General features: G+C 36.3%; 1 non-coding gene across 1 annotated transcript; it reads right to left on the reverse strand.

The window, feature by feature from the left end:
• Positions 1 to 4,585: 4,585 nt before the first annotated feature.
• Positions 4,586 to 4,704, reverse strand: LOC112482653. The gene has a single exon (XR_003047373.1). It is a non-coding gene; the product is annotated as a 5S ribosomal RNA (ribosomal RNA).
• Positions 4,705 to 17,122: the final 12,418 nt, after the last annotated feature.

Genomic DNA, 17,122 nt, shown 5'->3' on the forward strand with positions numbered 1-17,122 from the left:
ATGTTGGCAGGGGTATGGAATGACTAGCTGGTGGGCATGCAGAATAATATCGCCACTTTGGAAAAAGGTTTCACTGTTTTGTTTTGTTTTTTTTTTAAATAAAACCTACATTTACCCTAAGATCTAGCAATGCCACTTCTAAGTATTTATGCAAGAGATATAAAAATATATGTTCACACAAAAACATTGTTCATAGCAATTTTGTTCATAAAAGTCCCTAATTGGAAACAAGGCAGTGTACATCAATTGATGAATGGTAAGCATATATGTTCCATACAATGGAATACTCAGGAATTTAAAAAAATGAATTATTGATACATGTACCAACATGAAAGAATCTCTGAAGCATTACATTTAGTAGAAGCCAAATATTATATACTGTATGATTATATATTGTGTGATGCTATTTATATAAAATTCTAGAATAAGAAAACTCTAGAGACAGAAAACAAATCAGTGATTGCCAAGGGCCAGATTAGAGACAGATGACTGGCTACTAAGGGGCTTGAAGAAATGGGTTGGGTGATGAAAGTTCTATATTTTGATTGAGGTATTGGCTACACAGCTTTATATTTGTCAAATTTTACATTGAAAATTAGTGCATTTTACTATATGTATATAACAGACCTCTAAAAAACTGATTTTTTAAGAATGCTATGAAAATGCACAATATTTGAAATGTACCTGGAATGTGCCACCATTATGCATATTTGCATATTAACTGCGTTCTAATGATAGTAATGCTAGAGTTATGTTCTGTCAAAATAACACACAATGTTACTTTAAAAGAAAAAAGACAGACAAAATCCTCTGGTGTCAGTGTGGGTAGAGAACTGGATGGCTTTCCTTTTCATGGACTTTTTACTTGTGCCCAATCTTTTTAAAAACAATTTTTGTGATTATCAGGGTAATCAGTGCAAAAGAATTAGAAAATTAAACAGGAAAATTAAAATGCCTCTTCTACCAACTTTGAAATTTTAGTATGTATACTTCTGATCTGTGTGTACAAATGATTGCATGTGTGTATTTTTTAAATATGAAATTTGAATTTACACACTTTTAAAGTTGGAAAACTGCAGTTTGGGAGATTTTAAGTAGTTTCTGCTTTCTAAGATAGACCTTCTTTTTGTACTGGAAGATAACTTGCATTCTAATGAAAGTCCTGAATTACAGAGAATTTACCCGTGTGTAAAACTTTTAGACTGAGATGCTGCGTTCCATGTAGTATGAAAAAAAAAAAATTGATATTAGTGTGATGTAATTTGTCCCTTTAGGCTTCAAAATATTTTCTATATACAATTAGAAAATTAAGCTTCTTATGTCTGAAATGATTGGGGGTCCATATTTGGGCACAGGCAAGGACATTTGTCCAAGTAATTGCTTTCAGATGGAAAGACTGGTAGACAGTGGTTGGTTATCAGTCGGTGTGACCTGAACTGAATCAGACCTTGGGGACTGTTCTCTGGATTCATATAATTTCTATGGACCGAACCATGTGTATTAGACCACAATCCAGTTGCTATTCACCTGTTTGATCAACCTGGGACAGAAAATAGGGTAAATAATAAATGAGAGGTAAGAAAGATGGCTACAGCCTGAAGAACAAAGTCAGTGGTTTCAAAGGAGAGAGTTGATAAATCATAACAATGGTCCAGAAACAGATGGTGGGAAGCCAGGAGGCACTTTATACTTCCTCTGGCCTGACTCCTAGAAAGTTTCAAGGAATGCGGAATCATCAAGGAAAAACTAGCTTTTATATAAAATGAGTGGGTAGACGGAATTGTCTAGAAGAAATTGGTTAGGAGGAGAGTTTATTGATAATCAGTTATAGATCATCACCATAACTGAATCAAAAGCAATATAAAGTACAACTTTAGAGGATGATTGTCTTAGTTCTGTTTGGGCTGCTGTAACAAAATTCCATAGTCCACATGGCTTATAAGCAACAGGAATTTTGTGTCTAACAGTTCTAGAGGCTAGAAATTCTAAGAATAAGATCTAGCAGATTCCATATTTACTGAGAAACTGCTTCCTGGTTCATAGATGGCCATCTTCTTGCTGACACCTCACATGGTGGAAGGGGACAAGGGAGGTCTCTGGAGTCTCTTTCATAAAGACATTAATCCAGTTCATGAGGACTCCACCATCATAACCTAATCACCTCCCCAAAACCCTACCTCCAAATACTGTCACATTGGAAATTGGATTTCAAAATATGAATACTGGAAGGACACAGACATTCAGTATATAGCAATAACTCAAGTTATTTTCTTTTCTTTTTTTTAAATTTTGGGTTTAAGCATAAAATAGACTAATAGAAAAACTTAATTTGTTGCTGTTTTGAAAAGTATTTAGACTATGTAGGGTTATTATGAGAATTAAATATTCAATTACTGTAGCCCACTGAATTGTATCTATCCTAGATTAATATCAATTTAAAAAACTGACACATAAATGCTACTTGGGTGCAGTCATTTGGGGCCAGATTTGCTTGAATCCTACATCTACCATTTACATAAATGACTTGGGGCGAGTTAGGTAACTTCTTTAAGCTTCAGTTTCTCACTCTGTAAAACAGGGGTAATGCCTAGCTCAGAATTGTCCTGAGGATTGTATGAAATAATCCATCTAAAATGCTTCATACTTAGTAAGTGCTCAATGTTAGTTGCTGTAATGATAGGAAATGCTATTTCTATTATTAAAGGAAAATTGGCAGATTTAACAGAAAGTTAACTCTGAGAGCTCTTGCATCACAATCCTTTTATTGGTCTCAACTCTTTAGACAAGATTGTGTCCTAAAGAGACTGGAAACCCCATAGTCCTTCTCTCTTTTGAAGAGAGTTGAGGGACCCATGTGGGACTGAGGCACACCTGCTTTAGATTCTGTGAGTTATGCCACTTAATGGCATCAGCTAGTAGGAAACTGAAATTTGGGGTGTCTGGTGTGGTCTTTGTATTGTTAAGAGCATCTGTAGGTATGTATGCTAGTTATAGGGTTAGCTAGATCACATATTTCTTGAGGAAATAATTTACTTACATGTGACACATATTACCCGCTAACATAAAAGATTTTCATGTTGTTCATAAATCAAAACTAAAGGGCAGGAGGGTGGGTGTTAGCAGAGAGTGAGGGCAAAACAGTTCTTTCCACATGGTTAGAAGAGTTCAGCTTTAAAGTGACCTGGGCGTGAATGTTGACTGTTGCCTAGCTGGGCAGCTTTAGGGGAGTTATCTCAGTATACTTCTTTGCCATAAGATGACATGAATTGAAACTACCTCGTTGAATTGTTGTGATGAGTAAATAAGGCAAGTTAAAAAAGTTGATAAGTAGCCCGGTACCTGTGGTTTTCTCTTCCCTTAATCCTCAGCACCCTTCTCTGTGTGAGCCTGAACGTAGCTTCAAGTTTCCTGGAAGCTAAGGCAAAACCAAAAGAGTACCCACTTAAAAAAAGTCAATATCTAATACACGATCAAATAATTGTTATCAAAGACATGGCTTTGAATTCTGGAAGAACTGGCTGCATGGTTTCTTACATAAGAAAACAAATGAGTAATGGAATGGGCACCTACTATTAATATAGATTTATAGAAGACGAATCTGGCAATTTCTCATATCGACCCTCTTTAAAAGCTAAGGGCATAACATTAAAAATTCAGTAAAGGCATTTCTAAAGGAAGCTGAGATAATTTGCTCTGAATACATTACTTTTCAACAGCATAACCTAATGTAGGAATAAAATTAGAAATTCTAAAAATTGTAGATATTTAAAACGATCTTTAAGTTTGTCTTAAATATTAGCTTTCTCGAATTGTCCTTTGGCAAATGCTAAATTGTTAGGTTGACTACAACCATCAGTTGAATTTTGTGCTGCTTATTCCTGTAGCAGGTAAATTTATTCTGGGTTTTCCATGGTCATGACAGCAGACTGTGTCCCATTGTGAGGAGTAGTATAACACAATAATTCTGAGAACACAGATTTAAAAAGGTTTGAATTTTGGGGGTGATTTCATCTAATCGAGGTTGGAGATGCTGCACTGGGCAAGTTCGGCCCAGGCTGTACTATCATGTTAAGTGATGAGAGCATGACTTTGTGGTCAGACTGATCTGGGTTTGAATTCTGACTCTGACAGTTGCCAACCATGTGACCTTTAGCAATTTATTTCCCCTTCCATTTTTTGGAGCCTTTACTTCCTCCATCTGTAAAATGTGAGCTGAGAAACTTACCTTGCAGGGTGTTAGTGAGAGCGAGAAGACATCGTAAGTAAATTTTCTAGCACAATTCTGAATTGGACCCGGAGCTTGTTTAGGTTCTTTGTCCCCTGGTACGCCACCTACATGGCAATATTCTTTCTATGATGGTACAAACTTAGGAGCAGAGACCTGTTCCTTTGGAAAGTTCTGTCCTCTCAGTCTCACATTTCTTAAGAAAATGCTTAGTTCAATGGTCTATAAATTCATTTTATTTTTTTAAAATTCTTATTTATTTATTTAATTATGATTTTTTTTTTTTTTTAGGTGAGGCAACCCTTGGTTGACCTCACAGATTGCAAGGACCTTGTCAGCTTACAATCTCTTATTTTTTTAGGCCTACAGCACCTGGTCTTCCTAGGTGGTCTCCCATCCAAGTACTAACCAGGCCTAACTCTGCTTAGCTTCCAAGATCAGATGGGATCAGGCTTGTTCAGGGTAGCATGGCCATAGACTATAAACTCATTTTAAAAATGAAAATGATGAAGAAATGATTAATAATCAACAGTGGTTGTCTCATTGTTGGTGTAATAGGTAAAATTCCCCTAGATTTATCTCATAGTCTGTTGACTAACATGTGAGATTGTGAAAATAATTGGGTTTGACCATTTATCTGTCAGGTCTCCTTAGTAAAGGCATTAGCAGTGTTAGTTACTGAGTATTATAAAATAATAATTAGCTTAGAAATTAGTAATCAGATTGGTTCTAGACATCTAAAGGGTTAGTGTATTCATTAATAGGGAGCCGAATCTGGATAAGAATTTAAAATTAGTTCTTTTGATTTATATTTCACCCATTTCATCTGTAAACGTTCTTAATCTATTTTTTAGTTTTGAAATATTCATAGCTCAAAGCAATTTTTAAAATTTACATGAGAATACTTTTTTTAATGTAAAGTACCATCCTGACATAAAAACATTGAATTTTTCCATTTTTAAAAATGAGAGTAGAGGCAATTTTAGGGCATTCTATTTTTTCTTACAGCACTTTAAAAACCTAAACCAACTGGCATCTTAAAACTGTATGAAATTCATGAATACATATGGAAAAATATTTTTAGTAAGCTTTACTCTATAGCAGAAAGACATTTCTTAGTAGGAAAAAAATCTGTGCACTGTCCCTCCTTTGCCTCCAAAGCAGAGGCCTTCGTGAGAATTTACGGGAGCTGCCTTGCTGTTAGACTAATTAGGGAGACTTAACTGTTCATGTTTTAAGGGAGGTGGACTGTCACTTTCCCAGCCCTGCCACGTGGCAGATGAGGGAATGAGATTCAGAGAGAGTAACATGCTCACAAACACACCGTGTTGATCTAAGACTGGGAGTTAGGGCTTCTGATCCCAAGGTGATCACAATAGAATATAAGGTGACACAAGAGAGAAAATGTACTTGTTCCAAGTATAATCTGATGAGTTTACTTCAGATTTACAGCCATCCTTCCTTATGAGGATCCTAGGACAGCATTTCTCTAACTGGCAGTTGTGCCTTGGACTCCTCGGTCATCTAGAGAGATCTATGAATCCCTTTTCGGAATACTTTAAAATATTTTAAATTACTTAAAATGCATATATAAACTACATTTTATGACAAAGGAAACCAATGTTTATCAAAATATTCCCAGGTGCATCAGAATTTTGTGGGCTCTGTAATTAGGTAATGAGTCACAGGGCCTGCCATCATCACAGTGGTTTGTTGCCTACATTCAAAAGGGAAAGAAACATTAAATTTCAGTTAGAAGTCAGTAAAAATAAGGCTATAATTTTTCCCTTCCTTGTTTATAAACCCCTTCCATACCCCAGATTACAAATCTCTGCTCTAAAGTGAAGCTACCTGGGGAGTTGAATGCTTGAATTGCTGCCTACCTCTGGGCCTCCACCAAAACTCTTCTATTTAGAGGCTAAACTCACAGCCTTTTAATTTTAGGTCAGATTATACATTAGATTTTTAGAACCGGATTCTTAGAATAGGAATCTAAGAATGAGACTTAACTTCTTGGAATAAGTTTAAAAGCGTGATCCACAGGCTCTTGTATCAAAATTTTTTTGAAAGCTTGTCAAAATGTAGATTTCCTGAATCCTGCATTGTTCTGACTAGGTCAGAATTTCTGAGGCAAAGCCTGACCGTCTGCGATCAATCAAGTGGTTCTTGTGTACATTACAATTTGAGACTGTCTAGGTAGATGACAGTTCAGGTGCATATGTGAGCTAGGGTAGGAGAAGGGGTTGTAGATGAGGGGAGGCATGTTTTTGATAGAGGTTGAGTCACTCGGCTGTTGTCGTCTTATATTTTTAGTGAAGATTATATAAAGAAAATATTTGCGGTTCTAAGGTTGTATCTGGCTCTAATCCACATGGAATGGGAGGTGTTTTGTGCTGCTTAGCTAAAACATGAAGTGGGGCAATTGCAGCCATGGCAGGAGGGGAGGGGAGGGGAGGTACCTAGGTTCACCTAGAAGCAAGTAAAAGGGAGGCTATAGAATCAGGTGGGTTCACATTTGATTTATCTGCAGCAACTGGGGCCCTGCCCAATGGGAGAAACCAAAACTCTGTCCTGACAGTTCACACCTCCAAGGGGAGGGCGTTTGGGACCCTAAGGGAAGACAACCTAATGAAGCAGCCTGACTCCCAAAGGGAGCAGACACCTTTCTGATCTTGAGGGGCACTGACATTGAACTTGAAAAGTCTTTTCAATTGCTAACTCTTGGCACTTCTTTGGAAATAATTTTGCATTTGTCAGGGCAGCTGTCTCCCCCTGCCACCCTCTAATCCGATTTCCCTATAAAGCCAGACATATCATGATTTTTAGATTATTCACTACAAAAGCAGGTATAAATCTCAGCCCATAACTTCGTGTATCAAATTTTAATTTTCCTTATTTTTCGCTAACTCAACTGAAAAGTATTCCGAGCATCCATTCTGCCAGGGTGGCTGCTCACCCTGCTGCTTTAGGAATATGAGAGCCAAAGGATGTCACACCACGGGTTGAAGTGCGGAGGTCCATCTTCTCCCTTGTGCCACACCCCGGGGGTAGAACTTTTCCCAGCCTGCAGCCATGGGACACCATGCAGGCTGGCCTCCTCTGGGCTCTTACAGCCTTGGCAGTGCAGGAGCCTCTCCCCCATGAAGTTGTCCTGCTGTCTACCTCCTCTCCTTTAGTTCTGGTCAGAGGAAACAGGGGTGTTTATCTAAAGAAACCTCATGTTTTTACCTTAGAAAATTTGTCTACACTTCGTTTTCATAGCACCCTCCCCTCAAAACCCACACACTCTCTCTCTCTCTCTCTCTCACACACACACACACACACACGGATACATATATATATATGAATATGACTTAGGCTTTTGGAATATAAGAGCCAAAGGATGTTACAGGCAATTTTTTGGTTATTCTGCCCCATTATTTCCCTCCTTTGAAACAATGAATCCCTGAGCCAACTATCTACTTGAATAAAGGTATGGGGAAAATACTTGGAGAAAAAAAGAATATAGATTAATATCTCAAATATACTTTTCAGTCTTAGGATTCTACTTAATGCTCTTGGGTAAAAACTTGTAATGGAAAAAGATGGCCTGGGAGCATTTATTTACCATCTCTGGATCAGAGATCTGGTCTCATAAGTCTGTATTCGTGCCCATTACTGAATATTGGTCAGTCTACAGTTTCATGAAAGACACAATCCCAGTTATTCTGATAATTACCGAATCCCATGCATCCTTTCAGTGGCAGCCTCTGCAACAACACTATGATTGTGATTGTGTTAATTTTCCATTTGATTCTCGGAGTAGCATGAGCAGGAAAGGAGGCAATGCACAGATGTTCTCGGCTGAGTGTATGGAGAGAAGGGAGGGCTGCTGCCCAGCCAAGCATAGCTTGGGGCTGACAGAGGAACCTGGCAAGTAGGAGATGTTATTTTTATCCCCATGCCATTCTCTAATCCCCAGAGGTTTATAGACTCTTCCTCCCCACCCCCCATAGGAATAAGACCCGGTTAAATTAGATTTACCAATCTAACAATGTAAAATTTAACTCTAAATCTATATTAATGTAAAGCCTTTGTCTCCAAATCTTAGGGCAGATGTCAAATATGCTGTTTTCCAAGAAGCTCATTTCTAAATGGCTTTGATATGAAAGTTCTGTAATAATATATATTCCTCTCACTTGAAAAATTAATCTATTCTAGGCTTTAGAAGAATGTTATTTTTACAATACATTGTTATATTACAAAATTCAAGTATTTACTGATTCAATGGCTGTCCTAGGAGCAGATTAAAACAAACCTTGGAATTGTGAACTTTTAACTATAATATAACCAACAGCATCTTTTCCTTTATAATTGGTAAATTAACTTCAGTACTCATTTTTTCAAGTTGTGTGATAATGGAGTCTGCGTCACGACATTTAACATCATATTTATTTTCTTGGAGGTCATTCTCTGCTAGAGACTGGCAATGAATGTTGTTTTACTTTCTTACATCATTTGTACCAGTCACAACAATAGCTCAATATAGCAATTAATTAATACACATTAATTAATTGGCACACCTCAGAGATATTGAGGGTTTGGTTCCAGACCACTATAATAGAGTGAGCGCTATTGCACTAAGGCGAGTCGTACTATTTTTTCTGGTAGAGGGTCTTGCCTTTGATTTGTAAACAATGCAACGTTGCGAAGCATAGCAAAGAGAAGGGCAATAAATGAGAGATGCCAGTATTGATAGAAGGAAGACAAAACTATATCAAAGTCAACCAAAGTTCAGTGTTTGCATTCTCATCTCTAAACTGTTGCGAATTTGATCCTGCATGTTGAAATAGGACTTTTTTTTTTTATGATTTGGAAACTGCTTATAATTTTTCTCGAATTTAATTATGCTGTTGCCATCTCTGAGTCTGGATGAGATCATTCAACTGGATGGTTTGTTTCTCTGACAACAAAACATTTTGTGCAACCAGATTAAGTTAGGAGGGCAGACTCAGGGCACCAATGGCTAGATGTTGCAACTAGGAATCTATAAATAAAAACAAACAAAGAAGAGATAAAAGGCATGCTCAGAGTGCTCTTTCAAAGGCTTGAGATAACAGGAATTTGGTCAATATGTGAAAGCCACAATATTGCATTATGCTTCAATTTTATTTTCACTTGCTTATTGAACCTACCTTTAAGCCAGATAGGAAAGTAAATTTTCTAATGAGTGATATGAAATATTTATCAAAACTAAATTATAATACAAGTTTTGATTATAAGCCAAATGGTTGAAGCGTATCAAGTCTCTTCTTTAAAGAAATACATATAGATTTAGGCACACGTTGTATTCATTGCTGGATATTAATAATGGAATAACTGGCACAAAATGTTAAACCTTCTGTGTTGTAGTGCATTCACGGATATGAAAGTCACAGATATACACACGTTAGATCTCAAGTATAAAGCATCTTGCAAAATAGTGGGGCCATTTATGAAACAGGTTATCCTTCAATACATAGCTAGCATTTATTAGACACTAGCATTTACAAAGCACTACAACATTGGGCTCTCATGTTATCTTAAAGCAACCCTTTGAGGTAAGAGTTTATGTTCATTTTACAGAGCAGGAACCTTGAGTTCTATACTCAAGTATTGTCTGATTTTCCCACTCTCAGGAAGGAGAAAGGCTTGGGATGTTAATTCTGCTTTTCGGGTTAAGGCCTAAGGCCTTCTCTGCTGTCACAGCTGTCACCATGCATGAACGTAGTTGGTCACTTATGTTTAACTTTGTGATGTCCTTATGCAAAGTATGTTAGTATCTATTTGTTTCATTTTGTCCATAAGGTGGAAATGACCCAAGTGCGAATAATACAACTGTGAGGTTACCAGAGTGTGTGATAGAATGATGTAATCATCCTATATGATTTAAGGTCATATACACAGATTCCATCTCTATAGCATTTTGTGTCTTTTATCCTTTTATTGGCCAAACAGCAGTTTGCACAATTTGGGCCTGGTGATTCCTAGGCTTATACTATTAATAGGCTTTTGAAACAGTCAATTTTAAAACTGCAATAAAATCATAAAGTTAAGTGTTTGTATTACCTTTTAATAATATTCCTATTGATTTAGCCATTTATGAACAAAAGGTAACACTGTTTCTTAAATGAATAAATTATACCGGTATCGACTGATAATATGAATTTGATATCTATTCTTATGAGAAAAAAAATCAATATTGTAAAATAAGCCATCCCCCCTTTTTTTTTTAAAAAAAGGAAACGACTGTGTGTATATACAGACATACACACATATATATTCAAATGTATTTTCTAGGCACGTATCAAATTGTCAGCAGAGACCAACCTGTGCCATAGAATTGGAAGGTGGGCTCTTCATTCAGTTATGAAATTCCATGGAAAGAAGCCAAGTTCTTTAGGCATATCATAGGATATTTACATCATTTTGCTATATATTTGGTAAAGAAAGGTGTTCCACATATTAGATTTTTTTAATGCATTTGAATCTTTATTCTACAACACAAGCAACATAAATACAATATATTTTAAAATATTTTCTCTTTAGAATTTTCATTTCACCTCAGATAAAATGTACACAAAATACACTTGCAAGCTTGCTTACAGGGACCTGTTAAACAGCAAACAGATTATATCAAATCAGACAGTTATATCAACATATAAGGGAGGGTGGTTTTCAGTTTTTTAAAAAATAAATGTGATCAAACTGACTAAATAAAAAGGCAAAACAAAAACAAGTCCTTTGGAGTAAACAAAATGCTTCAAGGCTCCTGGTGAATGGGATTGTGATGACAAATTTTGCATTTTGGGATAAAATGGTATACTGACTCAAGTCATTATGGCTATACCAAGCTTCATTTACTTATAATTTTCAGTGAAAATAAGTCGATTCTTTGGCATAATACAAGAAAGGATAAAAGGACCCTTACCACCCATTGGCTTTATTTAGAATGGGGAGAAGGTAGTAGGGGAACTGTTTATAATGTAATTTTTAAAGTTTATTCCTCTTAGAAAAGCAGGAAAATAATCTCGAATAATAGTCTTCTGGCATGATTAGGGCAATAAACTTTTTATTCTTAGCCCTCTCCCCCCCACCCCATGCACCAAAAACAAATCAAGAAACAAAAGCAGACAAAAGCAGCCTTTCCCTCTAGGCACCTCCTTCTGCCCCTATCACGCCATACCCGTATATTCTACCGCATGGTTTCAAATGAAGTGAAACCAAAATATCGAAAGCATTAATCTTTGTCCAGTTTTGCCTATTTAGTGGGAAACTGGTTTTTATTAGCGAGAACCATTTCCAACAGAAATCAGAACAGCAGAGGGAGGAATACAAAGTAGCTTGCACATAATCATGAGGTAGCCATGAATGACCACGGTGGCTGGTAGTGCCAGGGGCTTGAACTTCTCTAACTTTAAGAAAAAACATAATGTATGTGGTAGTTCAAAAGATTGGCTTTTAGATCCCCCCCTCCACTTTTTGGCACTAGCTGGTAAAATAACTTGAAAATAAATTATTAAAACTAGATGCACACAGAATTTCCAAAAAAGATTCTAGAAAACAAAAGTGAAATAAAACATTTCCATTCACAGAGGCGAGGATTTGAAACTTGATGCCATTAACACTTCGATTTGCTTTCTGATCTCACCAATTCTAGGAAATATAGTCATTACTTTCTATTGTTACAAAAATCTAAAGTAATTTAAATGCTGTCAGGGTATTTAAGGTATTTAGAGAAACTTAATTAAATCAATCAGAATTATGTATAATTAATACGGGTGATGATTTGAAAGTATTTAATTTTTTTCTTTTGAATTATTCCCTCAATTTTTTTTCCCATGGAAAAAGAATTTTGAAAGCTAATTAATTGAATAAAGAGTTCAGAAATAAACTGAGGCCCCACCTATGTTTGAATTAACATGATTTCGCTGTATTTCCAATGCATATTGATGTACTTCTACATTTCTCCCATCATTTGTAAGATGAGATAATGAATATCTTCTCTATTGTGCAGATATGAGCACAAACACAACATATTTACGAAAAAGTCTTTAAAACAGGCACATACACTGCTCAAAAGGGAATTGGTTCCATTTGCAAATTTCCATGAAGCCATTTGGTAGGCTCTTTGCAGGTATACAGGAAATTAAAATATTAATTTATACCAGACAGTTAAGTGAAAGATGAAAGAACATCAAGTGGTGTAATATCATTTTGGCGACTAATGAGATATAAAACTACTGGCAAGCAAGCAACTACTTAAAAACCTCTGGAAGCCAGGAGCCAAGGTTGTAATGGAGTCAACGTGGAAATATCTCATTAAAACTGTATGGACAGAAGAAACACAAACACTGCATACTTAAATTTAAAATCACCTCAGTACGAGTCAAAGGGCCGACATGATACAAATGATCATCCACAGAATCAATGTTTCTAAATACAAAGACAAGAAACTTACACTCATCTGTTTCATAGGACTTATACATTCATTGTCTTCTAGCCTGTAAAAAAACAATTGTTGGTATAATAAACCTGGAAACTGGGAAGATTAAGCAGGAATACTGTAGAGAATCCAATCCCATATTGTCTGCCCAAGGTTCAGTTTTCTCTACTGCTTGATAAGTCAGGCTGATCTTAAAGGTAGTAGGTGGACATTTTTTCAAGGCTAGTGGTTCTCAAAGTGTAGGTCCCCAGACCAGCAGCATTGGCCTCACCTAGGAACTTGTTAGAAATGCAAATTTCCAGACCTACTGGATCAATAACTCTGGCCCTGGCAATTGGTGTTTTACCAAATCCTTCAGGTGATGTGTGCTAAAGTTTGAGAACCACCATTCTAAGGGCAGAAGATTAATTAGACAATCACTACTTAATCTTCAGGAGAGGAACAATAGTACAGTTTCTGATGGTAGAACGGGCTGGAAGGACCATAGCTGGATGAGATTCACCAGCAGTTGACTACAGTTTTGTCACTAAGATGGTCATTCTGCCTTTCCTTTCCTGGAACCCCTTTGTGGTATTGTAACAAAGAGAGGAAAAAGGTTTTGTATGGTGCTAGTGGTGTGGTAGTGAGTTTTTCTCAGTCAATAAGTGGTATCGCTGTTTATAAGGAAATTGAGCATTGTTCTCAACTGAGCTTATCTTAGACTACCCAGGAGATGATTTTTTTGTCTGTCTTCCCTGAATAATTGTGTTTTAGAAATCTATATGGTGTTCTAGTCCAAAACTTTAAGTTATTAGTTACTTCAACATCAAACACAAACATTACAATACAAGCAGAGGAAGAGGATCTCACAAAAAGACAGAAAGACAGTTTTCTAGATTGCTCCACTAATGAATGAGAACATGCTGTTTTTTTTTTTCCCCCAGCAGGCATAATTATGAGTTCTTTACTGTTTTCATAAATCTTGCCCAATAACAAATTCATTATTTCCACTAAAAAGTGCTTAAAAATAGTCTCTTGCTTTTTTAAGGCCACACTAAGTCTCACTAGGATCACCTAAGTGGCACCCAAGCATATGTAAGTTCTGGATTTTCTCTCTGTCTGCTTCCTTGTCTGCAAAGTAGGTATGAGTATTTAATGTTATGACACAGGTTTACTGTGGATATTGACCTGATGCCCTCAGACCTGAATCTTTAAACAATCTTGTCTAACCAGTACTTCCTCTTCAGAGTGTGCATTTGAAAAATGGTTATCATTCATTTTGCATATTCCCAAACTTTGACGATGACCCACAAATTTAGTACTATATACTTCCTAGGGAAGCAAATAGAGAGGCACTGTTGGCTACAGGGCACTTTATTCTGAGTGAATAAACGTAATTGAAAAAGGTTTACAATTTGTGCACGTCATTCCAGACACAGACTGCCATGGTTTTCTGTGAACATATTATCCCATCATTTCCACCTGATTAGTAAGTTTTGTAAATTACCACTGAAGGTCTGCTTTAAGATCAAAGTTTAGATTTTGTTTTCTTTAGCTTCAAATACTCAAAATATTATATTACATATGACCTATGTATAAACACTACTCTTTTTTTTTTTAACCCTACTTGAAATATCCCCATAACATTACAGATCTGGGGCTTCAATCAATTTTCAGCTCATTTTAACTGTTTATTTCCTTGAGACACTAAAGTGTTTATTCTGTGCACTTAGATCATGGTGTTATAGAGCATGGCCTTTGAATTCATGACATCTCTTCTGCCATTTACTGGTTATCTCAGGCAAATTTCTTAACCTCTCTGGGTCTCTGTCCTCATTTGAAAAAATGAGGAAAACAATACCTGTTTCATAAGATTATTGTGCTAATTAAATGTGACAATGTAGGTAAAGGTCTACATTCACAGTGGCACTCAAGCGTCACCTCCTTCCTGCTGTTTGTAGCCTGTTGCTATCATAATCAGCTCCAAAGGTCTTCATTCTGTTTCCATTGATGGGACTGACTTGAATAGATTTTCCTTTCTTAAAGGAAACTTTCATTTATAAGAAGAGTTGTGATATATTTGAGGGAAGTCAAAGATATCTATTACATATTTACATTACCTTCTTACAGTTAAGGCTATTTGACTCAACTGACTTTGTATAAGCCTTCTCCTTAAAACAAGAAGAAAAAGCCTAGTGATATTGTACAAAGAAGTTTCCACTTCAAGGTACTTTTGAATTATGTTACCATTTTGTCATGTTTGAAAATATTTTAATCTGAGCTGTTATATATTTTAGCATCAGCCTCAGCCAGTCATTAAATAGCCTAAAAATGGTAAAAGGTAGCTAGTTTGTATCAGTGGAGAAGGATAGAAAATAATCATAAGGGGAGAGAGAACAAGGCGGTATAAAGAGGCAGCCTAAGCATCTTTAAAAGCTGATCAGGAGATGCAAGAGCTAAGAGAGAGCCTATGAACAATCCATTAGCCCTCCATCAAACTTATGCCCTCGCAGCAAGGAGAAATCTGATGAAGAGTATAGTATACTTAGCTGAGCTGTTCAGTCAAGAATTCCTTCACATTTGGAGTTTTCCAAGTGTTCATGATATGAACTTTACCAAAATATTAGAAAAAGGAGGAAATCTCAACCTTAGGTAACACACTTTTGGCAATAAATACAGGCAACTGAAAGCAACTTGCAGAATCATCTGCTAAGATTTGCAAATATATGGTAATAACTGCTTTAACTACAAAGGCTGTCTTGACCTTGGTCTTTCAGAGACCTTGAGAGAGAGTGATGGAAGAGATGGGTGGAGAAAGGCAGAAACAGGCACCAGAAGAGTGTGAGGGACTGGCTGGGGCATCCTGGGAAGGGACCCCCTTGTCTACCTAATTATCCCCCTTTATTCTCCACCCCTGGGAGGATCCCACTGACTTCATTGGGACCTGAAGTCCTATTAGTTAGATTATTTGCATCAAGCAATGTCCTTTTCTTTTTAATACCTCTGGGAAGTATTACATGACTTAGCTAATTTTCTGGTTGAAACCTGACATAGATGTAGAACAGAGTATGTTGGGAATGAAGGTGGATTGAAGACCAACGTGGGCCTCAGGTGGGCTACTGAAAATTATAGGCAAAGAGCTATGTATATTCTCTCATTTTTTTACTCTTTGTACCCATAATCAGGCTAGTGCAAGAGCAGTGTTTGGAAAGAGTATGGGGTAAATTTATTTTCATAAACTAGCCTTGGATCTTAGAATAGAGAATCTGTGGGAGGATGAATTTTGATTTCTAAATAACGAATGTACTCTGGGACAGGACATTCATAAATTGAGGCTGGCCTCTTTTGAATTTTTATATTTTACAAAAAATTGCTATACATTTTTTTAATTACTCTGATTTGCTATTCTACTAAAGCTTTTTATTTCCTCCAGTAAATTTTGTAGTACGCACAGGCTCACAAATGAGAACTGAACCTAAAATAAGCTACAAGAAACAATAACCAAAGTGCACTGCTTTCTTAAAAAACAAACAAACTTTCAATTCTACCAAATATAAAAATTCAAAAGTATAGAACATAGCTCATTGCTATCTGAACAATTCATTGCTTGTTAAGATCAAAGAGTTGATCTGTTCCTAATCTTGAATTATTGTCTAAGGAGTAAAAACTGAAGGTAAAGAGTGTTTTGTAGAATTGAAAAAAAAATGTCTTCTGGATTCTGTGGTGATCTCTTGGTGGCATACTGAATGATAAAGTTCCTTCTTTTAGATTGCCTAAATAAATCAGGGAGATCTGTCTTCTTCTTAACCTTGCAGATAGTTTACAATATTTCTTAAGTCAGAAAAAGTTTACTATTACCAGCACTGAATCAAGTTGTCAGTTTTAAATCCTTACGTCAATATCGAAGAGCTGGTATTTTATTTTTAAAGGATGAATGACATGCTCAATTATGAATACATCTCTAGGGGCTGGGAAAATTGTAATATATGTCTTAGCAACTATACTTTCTAGAATACATGAGTTGGCTCAACCATTATAAGAAATATTAAATATTACTGTACATAAGACAGTTTCCAGATCAATTTTCTAGTAACATTTAAGAAAAGAAATATCCACTTAAAATATTGGCCTGAATAAAAAGACCTCAGACATTGGGTATATTTACCTGCCAGAGAGTAGAAATATTTTAAATTAAAAAACTTATAATTTTCTACATTTCATTCTGTGTCCCCATCTCCTTTAGTTTTTCTGAGACTAAAGCATGTGTAACTGACATCATGATTTCTGATGGTTGTGTAATATTTGAAGATTTAAAATGATTTCATCGTCATCCCCTCTCCTACCCCTTCCAGCTGTCTCCCTCCCGACACTTCCTGCCCCCTTCCCTGAGAAGTCTGCTCACTGAATGGAGATCTCTGAGTTCCTTTCCTCCAAGAGTGCTGATATCAAATAAG

Source organism: Pteropus alecto, unplaced genomic scaffold (genome assembly GCF_000325575.1).
Source record: "Pteropus alecto unplaced genomic scaffold, ASM32557v1 scaffold185, whole genome shotgun sequence".
In the NCBI taxonomy this organism is placed as follows: domain Eukaryota; kingdom Metazoa; phylum Chordata; class Mammalia; order Chiroptera; family Pteropodidae; genus Pteropus; species Pteropus alecto.